Source organism: Erpetoichthys calabaricus, chromosome 3 (genome assembly GCF_900747795.2).
Source record: "Erpetoichthys calabaricus chromosome 3, fErpCal1.3, whole genome shotgun sequence".
NCBI classification, from domain to species: Eukaryota; Metazoa; Chordata; class Cladistia; order Polypteriformes; family Polypteridae; genus Erpetoichthys; species Erpetoichthys calabaricus.
The window spans coordinates 3,487,887-3,502,549 of record NC_041396.2 but is presented as its reverse complement, the minus strand read 5'-3'; the positions used below and the strand labels follow the sequence as shown (position 1 = coordinate 3,502,549).

The 14,663-nt window shown below is 41.2% G+C and overlaps 1 protein-coding gene across 1 annotated transcript in view; it reads right to left on the bottom strand.

The window, feature by feature from the left end:
• LOC127526979 (cytosolic phospholipase A2 gamma-like) overlaps positions 1–14,663 on the bottom strand; it is a 110,950-nt gene that overhangs the window by 75,114 nt on the left and 21,173 nt on the right. The window lies entirely within an intron of this gene.

Sequence of the window (14,663 nt, the reverse complement as noted above, 5' to 3'; positions counted from 1 at the left end):
GATTCTTAATGCAATGCCTATGTTTTAGCTGTCTCTCTACTGCCATCTAGTGCTTCTTCTTCTAATTCATTCGCGGACAAACAAAGATCAAGATCCAAATGAAGATTATATATGGAGATTAAGGTGTGTCAGTCTTTTCAAATAATAAAAGAATGATGCTAATAGAACTATAAGAAGCGTGACACTTATTTATTAAATAAGAATGTGCTAAAGCTAACTAAACAAATGTAATCTAATGCATATACTAAAGCTATAAGAATATAATTTCTTTATAACTAATGTAATGTACTGAACTAACCTTTATGTGACCTTTGATATTTTATGAGCAATGTGCGTGAAAAAAAAAAAGTATAAGGAAGTGAGCATTGTCTAAAACCACTGAGTTGCGTACACTCTACAACTGTTAGGACAAAACTTGAAATAACTGGTCGTATGTACATGTAAGTTAGCAGAAGTGTATTTCTTAAAATTGTGAAAATACTGACCAGTTTTTATCTGTTAAAAACACTGTGTTTTCTCTGCATGTACAAATTCAGAATGTGGACAGGGGCTACAAGCAATCCATGTAATAACCTCAAGATGAACTGCTATGTTTTTTATTTTATTCTTGTCAACGAACTTGAGTATTTAAAGGACCTAATCAAGGACTTTGTTAAATGGTGCGACTCAAACCACCTACACCTGAACACCAGCAAAACCAAGGAGCTGGTGGTGGATTTTAGGAGGCCCAGACCCCTCATAGACCCAGTGATCATCAGAGGTGACTATGTGCAGATGGTGCAGACCTATAAATACCTGGGATTGCAGCTGGATGATAAATTAGACTGGACTGCCAATACTGATGCTCTGTGCAAGAAAGGACAGAGCCGGTTATACTACCTTAGAAGGCTGGCATCCTTCAACATCTGCAATAAGATGCTGCAGATGTTCTATCAGATAGTTGTGGCGAGCGCCCTCTTCTACGCGGTGGTGTGCTGGGGAGGCAGCATTAACAGCAAAGACGCCTCACGCCTGGACAAACTGGTGAGGAAGGCAGGCTCTATTGTAGGCATGGAGCTGGACAGTTTAACATCTGTGGCAGAGCGAAGGGCGCTCAGCAGGCTCCTATCAATTATGGAGAATCCACTGCATCCACTAAACAGGATCATCTCCAGACAGAGGAGCAGCTTCAGCAACAGACTGCTGTCACTGTCCTGCTCCACTGACAGACTGAGGAGATCGTTCCTCCCCCAAACTATGCGACTCTTTAATTCCACCCAGGGGGGTAAACGTTAACATTTAACATTATACATAGTTATTGTCTGTTTTTCACCTGCATTATTATCATTCTTTAATTTAATATTATTTATTGTATCAGTATGCTGCTGCTGAAGAATGTGAATTTCCCATTGGGATTAAATAAAGTATCTATCTATCTATCTATCTATCTATCTATCTATCTATCTATCTATCTATCTATCTCTATCTATCTATCTATCTATCTATCTATCCTGCTGGCAGGCTGATGGTTTGTAGCACACTGGAACGTGACGGGGTCTGCAGCCTGCCTCCTCTCACCAAGAATAAAGAAATTGATTTTTATTTTATATTGGTGTCTATTTCCTTGTCATTCCCGACTTTCAGCGTCCACACTGTTGGTGTTTCAGTCTTCTTATATAATCTGCTACCGTGGCTGTCCGTTTGTCTGTGCAGGATTTTAAATCACCTGAAATTTGGTACACATATACTACGTGACCTCTATTGTCTGCTTTCGGGTGGTGATTGACCTCCAAAGTTATTCTTCATTGTATTTTTTATTTTATTTTATTGTAGAATCAACTCTTGGCAGCGACCAGCAGGATGGCCGTGAGGTGCATGTGTATGGGCGTCGTTCTCATTCCCTGCCACCTTCTGCGTCACTTCCTCTACCTCTTCATATCTTTTTTTTTTTTAAATTTTAATGATTTTATTGTAATCATTCCATACAAATAGATCAATTTTTACAAAAAATAGGATTGAAAACAAATCAACCCCCACCCTTGAGAAAGAGAGCATAGCCAACGGAATAAAACTTAAAGCTAGTAAAAATAAATAGATTGATGAGTTTAATAGGTGGATAAAGGAAGAGAATCTGCTTTCTCAGTGCTTTAAGAGCTTATTCTAAAATATTACTGATTAGATCCTGCCAGGTTTTAAAAAAGTTCTGCACAGATCTTCTAAGTGAGAATTAGATTTTTTTCAATTTCAAATAATATAAAACATCAGTGACCCACTGACTTAAAAGAGGAGAGTTAGGATTCTTCCAGTTTAGCAAAATAAGTCTGCATGCCAATAGTGTAGTAAAGGTAATTACAGTTTGTTTGTCCTTCTCCACTTTAAGCCCCTCTGTGAGCTGTTAGTGGATTATGAGGGATTGGGACACCAGGGGCCTCATGTATAAATGGTGCGTACGCACAAAAATGTTGCGTAAGAACGTTTCCACATTCAAATCACGATGTATAAAACCTAAACTTGGCGTAAAGGCACGCACATTTCCACGGTACCTCATACCTTGACGTATGCAAGTTCTGCGCTCGGTTTTGCAGACTGGCGTCACCCAGCGTCAAAGCAGTGCTACTTTCTTGTTTAGATCTACATCCCTGATGCGGCTTTATAAATACACTGAAATTAACCATATATTGTTTATTAGTTTAATGCATCTAAGTGTAATTAACCTGTAACAATATAATGGTCCACAGAATGGTCAAACTATTCTAAATACCATAACTGCTTTAGCGTTGTTACTCTCACTGCTCCTTCTTCTTCTTCTTTCAGCTGCTCCCATTATGGGTTGCCACAGAGGATTGTGAAAACATAAAAAGATGTAATTGAACAAAATGTATGTGTGTATAGAAAATAGGACAGAGTGATGAAACTTGTTTGTGTTTGGCGTGCGTGACAAAAAGCATGTATACTTTCTAGAAGTTTCTTTTGATGATGTGTGTGACAAGAAAATATACCTTTAGGGTAATGACTTTACAAAATTGGAAAAGTACAATGAGTCAGGATGCTATTTTTTGCTTACATGGTCAACGATCAGGAGATTAGAAAGGTATAAAAGAACAAGGACATCTGCGCTCGAGGCAGATGAAGCGCGGTGTCCTAGGACTGTGTTTCTCTGACATTTTACCCTTGCCTGGTATGTATTAATAAAAGGTTTTGACTAATTTTAATTTTCTTCTCTGTCTTCAGTCACAAAAAGTGTCCACAGTTTTTGGCGCCCGGACGTGGGGCAAGAGACGGCCGGTCGACTCCTCCAGCGAGACCATTTCAGTGATCCGTCTTACCAGCGGACTGTCGTCAAAACAGTTCTTGCGTGAGGAGTCCCTGGTCTCCTCTTTGCTACATCCACAGTGACTGAACGGATTTCCAGACAGAGCTTGCACACTTCCAGGCTGGGGTAAGCACCGGGGGATTTCCGAATATTTTTTATTTTCTAAATAACGGGAGGGCGAGTTTCCTGTTGACCGTCTAGTCATACTCATATCTCAACGGGTTGCTTAAGGTGATGGAGACTTGACCCAAGCAGTTTGACGCATACGAAAGGTCTGACGAAAGGATACTGGCCTCACCCATATCCTAGACTCGGCTGGACATATTGATGTAGTATTCTGCTGAACCGAATCGGACACGAAGTCACCTGAGCTGGAATCCGGGGATGTGAGCGGACAGGCTAACGGGACGAGTAACGGGGTGGTATGGATATATAAACCGAAAAAGAGCACAGATTGCAGGATTGCTGTTAGGACGGAATAAATAAATCTACATACAATAAGCAACAATACCGTGTTCTCCTGGGAACTGGGACAGGACCGATAGTTAGGTGTCTCCCCTTGAAACTAAGAAGGGAACAGTTTAGGTTTAGTGAGTGGCACACTTAATGCCTCGCTGATTCATACGTACAAGGGATTAGGCGAATAAGTATATAGTTGGAAAATTAAATACAGAACCCGGGAGGGCAAGGGGACATAATGGGAACTTATAACAGTAAGCCTGTTAATCGCCGCACAGGGGGATCAAAATCATTAATGCTGGAAGGATTATTTTCGGAGGATCAACAGACGCCCCGTAAAAATGGGTCTCCTAGAAAATTTATAGAAAAGAAGACAGGTTTAGATTTATCCTATTATTTTTTTCCCCTCCCCTTATCCTATTATTTTTTTCCCCTCCTCAGAACCAACCTCAGGCACCTCTATTATCCCCTCCTCTATTCCCCATTCCGACTGTCCCCCCCTGCACTACAACTAGCAGAAGTTTCCCCTGATGATTCCCCAGGCACAGATCACTATGACTCACCCTGTACTACACAAACCCCCGTCTCTAAATGCACTCGAAGTCACAAACCAGCTCCAACTTTTTTCTCCTCTAATCCTTCACTTACTTGCCCTTTAATAGAAGTTCCCAATCCCCATTATAACCCTGCCCATCCAGCTGGACCCCAAAATCCCACAACAGTTATGATAAATCGGAATTGGGACATCCAAGAACTAAAAGATGTCGTGAATGCACTTCCAGATCCAAAGGAAGTAGGAGGACTAAAATTTGTTGAACAATTTGATCAGTTAGATAGCATGTATAAGCCTAATGCTGCTGAATGGACCCAGGTACTTCGTCGAAAGCTTGGGACCACATGGGCCACTGTTAGCAGGGGTGTCCGCAATGACATTCCATGGGTATGGAACCCAGCTTTAACTCGAGGACAGGGGATAGGTGGAGAAGGCGAATTTAACTCACAATGGGAGGCGTTGAGACAAAATATTGCAGAAACATATAAAAAAGGAACGGACTGGTCCCTTATTTCTGCTGCAAAACAAAAGAGAGACGAAACAGTTGATGAATGGGCACATAGGATTCAAGACCTTATGGCTAATCACTCGGGCTTGGGAAATGCTGATGACCGCACCCGAGCTGCAGTTCCACCTTTTGTTTCCGGTTTGCGCTTTGATATATAAAACAAGGTCCGCACTTCCTGTATTGAGTGGGAAAGTGCCACGTTTGATGAACTCAAACGACATGCTGAACATGCCGAATCGGACTCTCATGCCAAATTATTGGTAGCACAGATGAACTATTATACCAGGAATGCTCCTGACCAAGGTCGAGGATATGGCTTTAGAGGAAGAGGACGAGGTGGTTTTAGAGCTCCTCCTGTTGACCACACTAAGAATCCTTTTATTCCCTCTCCCTTTAATTCCAATGCTAATTCCTTCTCTTGCTACGCTTGTGGTGAAACTGGACATTTTCGTCGGGAGTGCCCTAACAGACAGCAACAGCCCCCACCTCCCCTTATTCCACCAGTTTCCTCTGACACCCCTGACTAACAATACTGGCCGTAGGAAAACGCTGGGACCTCCAGCCACTCTTTTCAACTACCTTTGCTCACCCATAATTCAGAGACTGATCCTTTACTGACATTGTTCGTTGATGGCACTGAGACTGTTTTCTTAATCGACACTGGTGCCACTTGATCTACTCGCTAGCTGGCAAAGGTCCCTGCTTCAAACGAAAACTGTTACTGTGCTTCCTGCTTCTGGACAACCTCACCTTCTTCAAGTATCAAAACCTCTTCAAGTCCAGTCACGTCCTGGCGGACATACTTTGTTCAACCCTAAAGTTGTTGTGTCAAATTACCCCTTACCCCAAACCCTTTTTTGCAGCATGGACTTTAGATATTTCCCTACACACTATTCTCCTCAAAGCCCTACATTTTTTTTCCCTTGTCTTTTTCCCAATTTACAGGCCCCTGACATTTTACACTGTACTGCCCAATACTTCCCTATAGAAGTAGACACCACCTGGCTAGAATTTTTCCTTACTTCTGGTATTTGCCCCGAAACCTTTCACATCTACTGTGTTTTTATTTCATCCACAAAGGCTGCTGCTTCTGTTCATCTTACATGCTCACAGCACATATATTATCTTGGCGGCATAGTGCCTCATATTTTTTCCTTAGCTAAATCTCACACTGTTAAATGGGAGAAAACAGGGCCATGGGTGGAAAAATGCCTTGAAAGAACAGACTGGTTACAAGTTACTCCGGGTATTTTTGATACTCCTGACCATTTAATAACTAAAGTAGTGTTTCAAAGGATAGCCCACCGTGAGCCTCTGGTGATCCACCCGAAATCCTCCTTCCGCCCGCACCGTGTCCAATATCCTTTGTCTCCCGAAGCAGAGGCTGGCATCTCCGCCGTACATCCCGATCTCGTCAAACGCGGTACCGCCGATGGACATGGACCGTCATGCCTCAGGGATACAGAGAAGCCCTTTGTGTTTCTGGTTAAGCTCTTGCCCAAAAATTTAGAAGGCTTTTGGCCGGACGGGATACAGTATGTAGATAGAAGGCTTTTGGCCGGACGGGATACAGTAGCGCTACGAAAGAAAATTGTACAATAGATACCCAGAAATTGTTGCTGTTTTTGGGGGACAATAGATACCCAGAATGTTTTTGGGGGACAATGGCCATAAAGTTTCTAAAAGTTAAGCTGCAGCTAATCAAAACAACTGTAAAATCGCATTACAGCCACTGCAGACAGTGGGTTCTAAATTTTACTGAAAGAGCACAGCCGTTGCAACAACTGGCTGAGAAGGCTCTGTAACCTCAAAATTTACTCTTTTATCTGCGCCCGCGCTAGGTTTGCCTGATCATTCTCGTCCATTCACTTTGTTCGTGGACGAAAAGCAGGGATTTATGAATGCAGTACTGACGCAACAACATGGAGATAAACAAAGACCGGTGACTTATTTTTTCTAAAAAAAAAAAACTGGATCCAGTGGCCGCAGCACTTCCTCCGTGTCTTTGTGCTGTGGCTGCAACAACAGAAACTGTATTAGCAAGCACGGATGTAGTTCTCATGAAATTTCTTCTGTCCTTTTCTTTTTTCTTGTGACGTGTGTATTTAAAGTTAGTTAATATTCTCTGACTGTAGCCTTTTTCTGGGAATGCGGTCTTGCTGTGGTATCGTACCGTGTGGTTTCTCGATAGTTGGATTTGTCCTTGTTGTCGCAGGATTGGATCGCCACGGAAGTTTTTTCCTTGTTGTCGCTGACTCAGTTCGCCAACGGAGTCTCCTTGATCTGGAAACCGGCGCCGGTTAGCTGAGCAGGATTGTGTTAACACCAGCTAACATCATGAGAGGCTGTTTTATGTTTGTTTGTCCTGAAGAGTGGAACTTGCTTTTCTTCAGAGTCCATTTGTTTCTGTTTCCTTTGCTGCATTGTTTCCAAATATAGTGTAAATATAGAATAATACTGGGGTGAAGTGTGTTGAAAATGGTTTGGGTGATTTTGTGTGTTATAGAGTGTATTAAAGGGATCCCTATGAGTATCAGAATGTACTCTGTACTTTGTCAAATGTTACAATTGAAAAATGGAGCGCCCTCAACCAGTTACGCAGTGGTCCAAGGGGACCGCCTGCTGGAAGCAAATCAAATTTCATCAAGCTAAGTGCACAAAACAGCTGAACTCGTAGCACTCACTCAAGCATGTCAGCTGTCCGAAGGGAAGATCGTAACAATTTATACAGATTCCAGGTATGCTTTTGGAGTCTGCCATGATCATGGAACACTATGGAAACTAAGGGAATTTAGGACCAGTACTGGAGAGCTCTAACTAAAAACTGAAAAAGATAATTATCGATTTGTGTAATTGGTTTAGCGCAAGTGAATTGTCTCCACTTTTGTTTAAGGCTTGTAAATATACAAAAATATTTTTCCTTTTAAACCCTGATCAAGTTTGAAGGAAAAATACTCTTTTAATAATATTACATGAGAAGGGAGACAAGTTTTTTGGCGATAAGCGGAATGTGTCTAATTGTGATATGAATGTGTGTCTAATTGTAATATGAATGGAAGTTGTGTATTTTAGGTACTATAAAGGAAGAGCATGGTGACGCAGTGGTCAGCACACTTGATACGAATAAAGGTTCAAGCACGTATGTTTTCCTTGTTAATAATAAGCATGAAGGAAAAGACGCGTTTAAGTATGTTGCATAGATAACCTTTAAGCACAACTTAAGACCAGTACTGGCAAACCCATCCAACATCAGAAATTGATCGAATCCCTTTTAGAAGTTATAACCAAACCATCGGAGCTAGCGATTGTTAAATGTCAAGCTCACACAGGAAAACAGGATCCTGCTAGCAAAGGGAATGAATTAGCTGACCACTTTGCTAAAGAGGCTGCATATAATAACACACCAATTTCTTTATTCCAACAGAGAAATGACCAGGACCCTGATAATCAAATTATTTCTTTACAGAATGCAGCCACGGATATCGAAAGGAGAAAATGGTCCAAAGAAGGGTCCCTCTCTGATGGAGTCTGGACTCATAAACACACTAACAAACCTTTTCTCCCAAAAGCCTCTTTCCTTTCTCTCTAGTCTTGCAGGTTTGCGAACCTCGTTGAAGGAAATCCACCAGCAGGTTAATCAAGCCTGGAGGACCAGTCCCCTTTCCAAGGATTTACCAATTCCTTTGGGCACCTGGATCCTGGTTCGAGATACTCGGAGGAAACACTGGCATCAGCCTAGGTGGAGAGGATCATTCCAAATTCTTCTATCCACACCACACGCCGTGAAAGTTGAAGGACTGCCTGCCTGGATTCACGCCTCACATTGCAAGAGATGGCACCCTTGATTGCTGTGCTACTATGCTTTTCTTTTCCCTTGTCTACTGCCCTGGTCACTTTGACTTTTCCGTTGGGAATTACCACATCAGTGCAGTTTGATTTCTGCTCTATTATCAACTGTGGGACTGGTCAACAAACCCAGTGGACCGGATCTGACAAATACGTGTGTATGAGGGGAAGTGACTGCGACAACTGGCAATGGGTTTTTGCTAACACTGGAACTGAGGACTGGGGTTATCAACCTTTTGAGGCCCAAAAATACGGTTTGAAAAATCGGTTTTCTATCATAAAAGGACATGCCTCTCATGAATGTGCTGACAACCATTGTAACCCCTTGATCATTACTTTGAAGAACCCCTCTTTGCATGACTCAGGTATTTATGTATTAGGGGCATATGTATCTGGAACAGACCCTTTGGGGAGATTTCTAATTAAGATTGACAATCCTGTTACTAACACCCCTCATTCTCTGGCACACACACCCATCTCCCCAACTTTTGGTTCAGATTTTTCTCCTGTTAAGATTATGAATATTTCCACCCTTTCATCCACTTTTTCAATAGAAACTGGTTATGGGGATCAGAATAGATGGTTGCAGTGGGTTCTCTATTCAGCTAAGCAAGTTAATCGTTCTCATTGTTATGCGTGCGCTGCAGCCCGTCCCCATTTAGCTACAGTCCCTTTCCCATTATCTAACATTTCTGACCCCGTGGGGTTGCCCTGCCTTCTGTACTTATTCACTACTTCCAAGAAACCCCTCTCTGGTTCAAAGTGTTCTAATCTATCTATTCTTTTTCCCCCACCCGTCACATGGATACCCCTATGTTTCAAACTCACGAAGGAAATTATACATGTTTCAAATCTTATGGAACGACATGGGTAGGAGAATTACCATTTTCTTTCTGTTCTCAAACTTTTCAGGTTAACTTTTCTCTGAACACCGTTCTGTCTTCCTTTCTTCTCTCCCAAACCACTCCTAGATCAGATATTTGGTGGATGTGCAGTAGGTCCAAATTATTTGCCACCCTTCCCCCTAACTGGTCTGGTACCTGTGCTCCAATCCAATTAGTTATGCCTTTTAGACTTCTATCCTTACCTCCCTCTCACTCCCCATATTATTCCACACCTCCTTTTTATTTCCGACATACCCGCTCCCTTTTCCATCCGCCTACTAATATCTCCTTACATGGCCCTGGAGTATACATAGATGCTATTGGAGTCCCTAGGGGTGTCCCAGACAGATTTAAAGCTAGGGATCAAGTTGCTGCCGGTTTTGAATCTATCATACCCCAAATTACTATTAATAAGAATGTAGACTGGATTAATTATCTTTATTATAACCAGCAACGTTTCCTTAACTTCACCAAAGACGCTATTGAAGGCATACATGAACAGCTTGATCGTACTTCTCTGATGACTTGGCAAAATCGTCTAGCCCTGGACATGTTACTTGCGGAAAAGGGAGGTGTCTGTGCTATGTTTGGTGATGCTTGTTGTACATATATTCCAAATAATACCGCGCCAGATGGATCAATAACTCGTGCATTGGCAGGCCTTACTGCTCTCTCTAAAGAACTTTCCACTAATTCTGGCATTACAAATCCTTGGGATCAGTGGTTTGCATCCTCCTTCGGATCCTGGGGACAATGGATAAGATCTGTTTTCATTTCTTTGGTTGTGACATTTTGTCTCCTCCTCCTGTTTGGTTGTTGTATTATCCCTTTGTTTCGCTATATAATATCTAAGTACTTTACCGCCTCTATGGAAAGGGCATATATGCTACATGAGGAGCGCATGTCTCGTATAGCTTCTTCCACTTTCTCTCCCCCTTCCCCTTCATCAACCATTTCAAAATAGAATTATATAGGCCCACGTCATTTTTGTTCAAAAAGGGAGGAGTGTGAAAACATAAAAAGATGTAATTGAACAAAATGTATGTGTGTATAGAAAATAGGACAGAGTGATGAAACTTGTTTGTGTTTGGCGTGCGTGACAAAAAGCATGTATACTTTCTAGAAGTTTCTTTTGATGATGTGTGTGACAAGAAAATATACCTTTAGGGTAATGACTTTACAAAATTGGAAAAGTACAATGAGTCAGGATGCTATTTTTTGCTTACATGGTCAACGATCAGGAGATTAGAAAGGTATAAAAGAACAAGGACATCTGCGCTCGAGGCAGATGAAGCGCGGTGTCCTAGGACTGTGTTTCTCTGACATTTTACCCTTGCCTGGTATGTATTAATAAAAGGTTTTGACTAATTTTAATTTTCTTCTCTGTCTTCAGTCACAAAAAGTGTCCACAGGATCATCTTTTTCTATATTACTGTCATGCACCACTCAGAGTATATCACTGTATCTGAGTGTGAATCACAGCTGTACAGCAGCTGATCAGAAAGAAAATTACACACGGGAAACGCTTCAGAGCCTTTCCTGTACAAAAACTCTAAACGCACTCAATCAGTCCATCAAGTACTCCTTGTAGAACTGTTAGTACTTATTATTACAATTACCTCACTGTAAACTTGAGATACAGTTATAATATCGCACAACCTGAGCCACTTTATAAAGCGCATATTTACATATGATGACGATATCATTTTTAAGATGAAATGCAGCAAAATATGTTTATTATATTACACAGATAAAACTTTAACTTTAACTACAAGGTGCCGCAGCGCTAGCGATGAGCTGGTGCCCCGTTCAAGGATCGTTCCTGCCTCGCGCTGTATTCTTGCTGGTGCTGATGCGACACTGGAAGGATAGAAAAATTAAACACGTACTATGAAGATATTTCGATGTTCCTTAAAAGTTTTGAAGAATCATCATTCTAAGCTTACAGATGGCTTAACGTCTATTACAGAGCTGATTGTTTGGTGATTGGGTATTTGGAGAAAGAAAAGGAAGGACAGAAATTGGTGGTTAGTATGTTTGAAAGAGAAAATACTGCTGCAATAAAGTATTTCATTGAAGGTCGTGCATGGCGCAGCAAGCATCTTGCGTGAGACAGGAACAATCACTGCGCCACTGTCTTCCCATGTTTAATAACATGATTTAACTCCTATCATCATGAAAATGATATCACGTATACATCTCCGTATTTTAATTTATCAGAGAGCTGTAATATTATGAATGTAATGGATTCTGTGCTGTGGTGGGTTGGCACCCTGACCGGGATTGGTTCCTGCCTTGTGCCCTGTGTTGGTTGGGATTGGCTCCAGCAGACCCCCGTGACCCTGTGTTCGGATTCGGCGGGTTGGAAAATGGATGGATGGATGGATGGATGGATTCTGTGTCCTGTCGGAGGAAGAAAAAGCCCGGAAGCACGTAGTGATTCACATACATAGAGCACATAGAAGAACACATACAAAACAAAGCATTTAACGTGCTACTTTAGTTATGATGGGATTGAGAAACTAGTAAATTAAACGATTTTAAGATGAAGTTTATGATATTCTACTTTAATGACAAAATAAACTACGTGATTAAAGTGGAAATTTAGAGATTAAAGTTGACATTTCGTGCTTTTTCACACAATGTGCCTATTTCTTTTTTTCTCTGTACCCTAATAAGCTTTCATATGACACTCTGACGGTGGGCTACGACTCGCCTTTTCACAGCGACTTTGATATCTGACAACTTCTTTTTTATTTCTGGCACTGTGCGACTTTGTGAACTTGACCTTTCGAGTTTCTCCAACACTATGTCACTCGATCAACTTCCTTTTGTTGTTTATCCCACTGTTTAAACCAACAAATAGTACGTTTTTCTTTGCCTCCACTTGGTATTCTCTGAAATTCTTCTATTTTCCCTCTTGCTTTTGCCATTACCTTTTCACAGAAGGCTGAGCTTAAGGGCTATTTATATTGATTTGCATATATATATATAACTGGGGAGAGGGAGGTCTGGGCTTCTCTGCTTAGGCTGCTGCCCCTGCAACCCGACTTTGGATAAGCGGTGGACAATGGATTAAAATGTGCGCTTCAGTTTAAATGTTGTCACACACGTGCACTTAGGAAGCAGTCGATAGGCTTAACTAAGTGTGTGGTAATGCCAGACCAGGGGTTGACAGGGTGTGCTAATCCCTCTCTTCCTTCCTCTGCAGATCCCCAGAAGCAAAATCCACCTAACGACACTGCCGGTCCCTCCACAGAGTGCACTTCTGGTCCCACCTCCAGAGAACTCCTATCCACTCCCAAGGCTATCATCATGTCCACTTCCAGCTTCAGAGAGAGACGCCTCTTTAGCCTGACCCACTATAAAGCCGCCATATTCCCATTATTCATTAGTCAGTCAAACACTTGTTAGACTCAGTCCTAAAACGCTACTCTGTGGCATTGCAAGTTTTTTTCTTTTGTGTCAAATATACGGGATGGATCCCCCAAATCTTTGTTCTTTGTTCTTATTGTTCTCAACAATTTGTAAAGTTTAAATACTCTAGATTGTAAGAGATATTTCTCCTTTTTCACCCTCTGATAGAAGTTCATAGAGGGATAGGTCACTAGTAAAGGATCAATTATAATAACGGATTTGAAACAGTCTAAAGTGATACCCTACATGCTTATGTTTGAAATTTCTCATTTTTACTCTACCCAATGTGGCTTGTACAGGAGTAAGACCACCAATAAAGGATCAAATATGAAAAATATGATTATTTTCATGATCAGCCTACCTATATTCCTATATAGCCTATATTCCTGATCCCCATGTTTTCCAAGTCTTGTGAAAAGGAGTAATTTTGACCTTTTCTATTCCATTAGGGGTAAACCCCTGGGGTCAGTCCTTCTGATCGATTTTGCTGAAGACACCTATTGGTTTACTCTTTATCACGAGGGTGTAATTTCCTGTACAAAATATCATCCTAAAATGGCCTAAAACGTAGGGTTTTTCAGCTCTAGATGGCAAAAAGTTGAACATCTTGCATAACTGGACATCATGACGAGTTGAATAGTATAACATATCTGGGGTTTTCTAGTCAGGAGGTGCTGGACAATGAAAACTGAAATAATTTCATAAGGAGTTCTTACAAACACAAGAAACAGTAAAACTAATTAATGCATTCTAGGTGACTTTCCTCAGCATTTAGCCTTCTACCCACTGATATCAACTTTTGTTGACACCCACCTTCTACTCTTCATGTCGACTTTTGTCAGCACCTGCCTTGAAAGTGTTAACATTTACTTTACAGACAATAAAGGAAAAGGTTAAGTCATCTCATGGAGCTTACTAATGCCCGAGACCATGTTGTTTTTTCCATGCTTTCAATTTTATTTAATTATTGTTCTATTTCTGCTGTCACTTGGTATTGGTGTTTCCCTAAAGCCGTTCCTTGCTTGATTGTGACGTAATGATGTGATCACTAGTGATAAGTGAAATGATTTGTGATAAAACTGAATTCAGAAAGAAGCTCAAACAAATTGTGTTTCACTTTAGGTGAAATCCATGCCCTTGGCACAAGATTTAAGGCATTTTGTCCTGGCTGTAATTCATGGATTTATTTGAACATTAGAACATTACAACACTCTAGGAGAGAACGGCCATTCAGCCCAATAAAGCTCACCAGTCCTCTCCACTTATTTCTTCTAAAAAAACATCCAGCTGAGTTTTGAAAGTCCCTAAAGTCTTACTGTCTACCACACTACTTGGTCGCTTATTCCAAGTGTCTATCATTGTTTGTGTAGAGAAAACTTCCTAATGTTTGTGCGAAATTTACCCTTAACAAGTTTCCAACTGTGTCCCCGTGTTCATTTTAAAATAACAGTCTCAATTCACTGGACTAATTCCTTTCATAATTTTAAACACTTCAAACAGGTCACCTCCTAATCTTCTTTTTTCTTAAACTGTAAAGGCTCAACACTTTGAATCTTTCCTCATAACTCATCCCTTGTAGCCCTGAATCTGCCTAGTCGCTCTTCTCTGGACCTTCTCTAGTGCTGTTATGTCCTTTTAGTAGCCTGGAGACCAAACCTGCACCCAGTTCTCCAGATGAGGCCTCACTTGAGCAGAACCTCCTGT